Below are 3662 nucleotides of genomic sequence, written 5' to 3'. Positions count from 1 at the left end.
TCCGCGGCTCCCCCCACTCTCCTAGCCGATCTGCCCCCTCTCCCGCAACCCTCCTCTCCGCCGCACCCTCCAGTGGGTAGACCCGACACTGACCCTCGGATGTCCGCCCCACCGAGGATGCCCCTTTTCCCGCTCCCGCCTCGCTCAGTGCGGCATCAGTTTAGCCTCCGCAAGGGGCTCCAGGGGTTGGCTTGTGTGATTTCTCTGGGATCCCCAGCCTAGGACTTGGGGTGGTTTGGCGGCCGGAAGCCTCCTGTCTCTAACTCGCCTGAGAACCTCTTCTCCCCTCGGTTGCCAGTCTTCGGCAGCACCTGGGTCTCAGAAGAGATCCCCGCAGGCCCCTGCCGTCCCGAGGGGAGCGGAGGGCGGAAAAGTCAGGGCGCTCCTTCCAGCCTCCAGGGGCTTGTCCGGCCTCCTCCTTCCCCTCCCATCCCCTCCGGCCTCGAGCCTTCGGGTTCCGACAATGGGCGCCTCTGGGAGGCCTGGGAGGGCGGGAGCGCGGAGGAATTAGGGAGCGGCGAAAGCTTGGATTTAGGGGGTGGACGTTGTGGCTGACGGGGGCAGGATCCCGGGATCAGGATCCTCCTGTAAGGGCGTGCACTTCGGCGGACGTTTTCTAAGTTCTTTCCTCTCTGCCCCTTCGTCTGTGCATCCATCTTTCCCTTTTCGGCTAGCGGAGGGAAGGCACCAGATTCCAGTCAGACCCCAGGATTCGATACAGGATGCCAAACCCTTCCTCTTTGTGGGGTGGCGATAGTTTCCCAGGGCCGCTAGGGCTCATGGCGGCATCTGACGCCGTAGACAAAAGGGGGTGGGCTAGTTTTGAAAGTTGTAGGCTCATCCGTCCTCCACCGCGTTTGGATAGGCAATGAAGCCCTGGCGAGAGTCTCCCACGAGGGCTGGGGAAGGCGTAGGCATCATAGAATGATGCTTTGTCCCTCCTCAGAGCCGGGAAGCTCTGCAGCGGCTGGTGGGGAGGGGATGGCGCTTCCAAACGGTGGGCGTTTGAGATGAGATCGCAAAGCCAAAGAGTCCCCAGAGAGGGGCCTGAAGGCATGTGTCACTTAGGCTAGTGGGTGACTTTTGGAAAACCTGCCATTGCGTGCAGCTCCTATGAGGCCTGGGGCTGGAGCCTCTGGGCACTCATCGGAACTGCGGTAGGGGGTGGGGTCGTCACTGGGTGTTGGGATCTCCTCTCACATCTTCGGAAGGCTAAACTCAACCCTTTCTCCACTTCTCTGGGTCTGGAAAAGAGGGGAGATAAAATATTCATTTTTCTTGGAGACAAGAAGATCCCCCTGCTCCACAGCGTTAAAAAATAATCGAGGGCAGAGACCCTAGTGACCATCTTCCCAGCTCCCAGCACAGGTAGAGACAGGGAGCTGGAGCACCTGTCCATCAGTGGGTTATGGGCCCTCAAGTCACCAAGATTCTCCACCTAATGATTAGTTCTCCGGGAACTGGGAGAGAGAGATTTTGCTACCCCCTGGCGTCCGCCTGGTAAATGCTGCCCAGTTGCTGGCTGGCTACAGAGGCAAGCGCTTAGGAAACCTTTCTTAGAGGATATGTTATTAACCTTATTCACTTGTTTCAAATCCCAACCATTCCCAATGTTGAGAGCAAGTCTGAACAGTCCTTTGCCTTGTCTTACATTCCTTATACTGAAGCAAATTGAGGAACAGTCGGTAGAATCCAAGGTTCCTACAATCAGGAAGTGGAATATAAACTAAGTTGGCTATGGAAGCCCATGAACTTCTGGAAAAAGGAGTGGATCATTTTATTTTTCCCCAAGGAAAAAGGTAAGCCATTGAATGTTTTTGAGCCTGTAGGGCAAGGGAGTTTGGATGCAGGATCTGGGATCCAGTTGCCCCTTTCCAGGAGTTGTTTTAATGTGTGCTAAATTAGAAAGATTTATTTTATTAAGTATGATGACACATATGCTTTAAAGGTTAAATACCACTTTCTCTAAGAAAGCAGGCTCTTACCTAAGTGTGTGTATGTGTGTGGTATGTATGAGTCCGTACACCAGAATGCGTTGATGTCTATGTTTTGGAGAGATGTGAAGGGGAAAGATTATAATGGAGGAATTAGAGGCTGGGAATAGCCAGGTTTAGAAAAACTCTTTTGTGTTCACAAACAGTTTTCACCATATTTCACCAATTTCAGATTCTCTGAAGTTTATCAAACTCTCAATTACATATGAAATTCTGGCTTATTGAGGTTAAATAACTTGCTGTAAACTACAGTCAGTCGAGAAGTCAGGATTTGGACCCAAGCAGTCTGACTCCAGAGACTTTGCTCTCAACCACTAAGTTACAGGGTTTCAACTAAGTTGTCATGAGTCCGTAAAAGAAGCACTTGGAGCACTATGTCACCTTTCCCACCACCTTACCATTATGTTAAAAGATGTTAACCTTATTTCTATAATATTTCCCTAAAGGTGTTACATATGTCCCTGTGGGTCAGAGAATAACACTCCCCTTTTTTTTCTAAACTGTTTTAGGAAAGTAACAGTTAAAATAATGCCCAAGAAATTTCCAATATGGTCCATATAGGGGCATATTGTTATGCAAACATGAGAGAAGGTGGAAGAAACACCCGTACCAGTCATGTTTTCTTGGCTTTTGTGCCCCAAATTATGCAATTTCCTTCTGCATGGTGTTGGGGCTTTAGGCTACTCACTATGTGTCCACTTGGAGAGTAACAGTGACTACGGCTCTGCCTCAAGGTGAAAGGGAATTAATAAAGGACCACAAAGGGGAATTTTAGGGGCAGGTAGGGACAGGCTTGAGAGAACATGTTCATATTATCTATGCCTTCCAAGGAAACTCGGGGTGAAAACTTAGCTATTTTAGGGTAAGCAGTCTGTGTAGTATATATATGTTAATTCTAGTTTTTGCTCAGTTTCCTCTTAGCTTTTTCTTTTTGCAATATTCCTTTAAAAATTTATAACTTATCTCCTTTGAACCAGGTGCCACCAAAGTCCACAACACCATGTTCCCTGTGCCAGTGCATTAGTTTCCATACTTGTCTACATGCTCTTCTCTTACTTCCTGGAAAGCCATTCTCCACACCCTCACCAGACTGATCTTCTAAAACTCCAGTCAGATCACATCACCCCTTCTGATGGCTTCTATTTGCATCATGACTGCTTTTTGCCTATCTCTCATCCCTTAACACTCCTCTGATGCAGGAAGCCACTAGTGACCCTCCAGCCATAGTGGCTTTCTTTCAGTTCTTCAAACATATCTTGCTTATCCCTAATTTGGGACTTCTTGCTCTATCTTCCTTCTGCCTGGAGGCTCCTTTTACAGTTCTATCAGCTGGTTCTCATCCTTTGGGTCCTAACTAAAGTGTTGCATTCTTAAATATCTTCCTTGCCAACCTAGTCTAAAGTGGTCTCTCACCTATTGTCCCTCCTAGTAATGCTGTTTTGTTTTGTTTACTTCGATTATGTGTTTGTTTGCTTCCTGCCTCTCATAATAGGCCCACCTCTGCCACCACATATCATTTAAAAATAAGCTCCATGAAGTCACTATTTTGTCAATTTTGTCATTACAGTGTCTTAGATTGTGTCTGACTAAGTCCGAGAAGGTCACCAGTCCAGGTGAAGACTCTGAGGGGAGCAGAAAGCCATACAGAACAGGAATGGTGGTGGGAGC

The sequence above is a fragment of the Manis javanica genome, chromosome 8 (assembly GCF_040802235.1).
Source record: "Manis javanica isolate MJ-LG chromosome 8, MJ_LKY, whole genome shotgun sequence".
Taxonomy (NCBI): domain Eukaryota; kingdom Metazoa; phylum Chordata; class Mammalia; order Pholidota; family Manidae; genus Manis; species Manis javanica.
The sequence above is the reverse complement of the archived record's forward strand: the minus strand, read 5'-3'. Positions refer to the sequence as shown.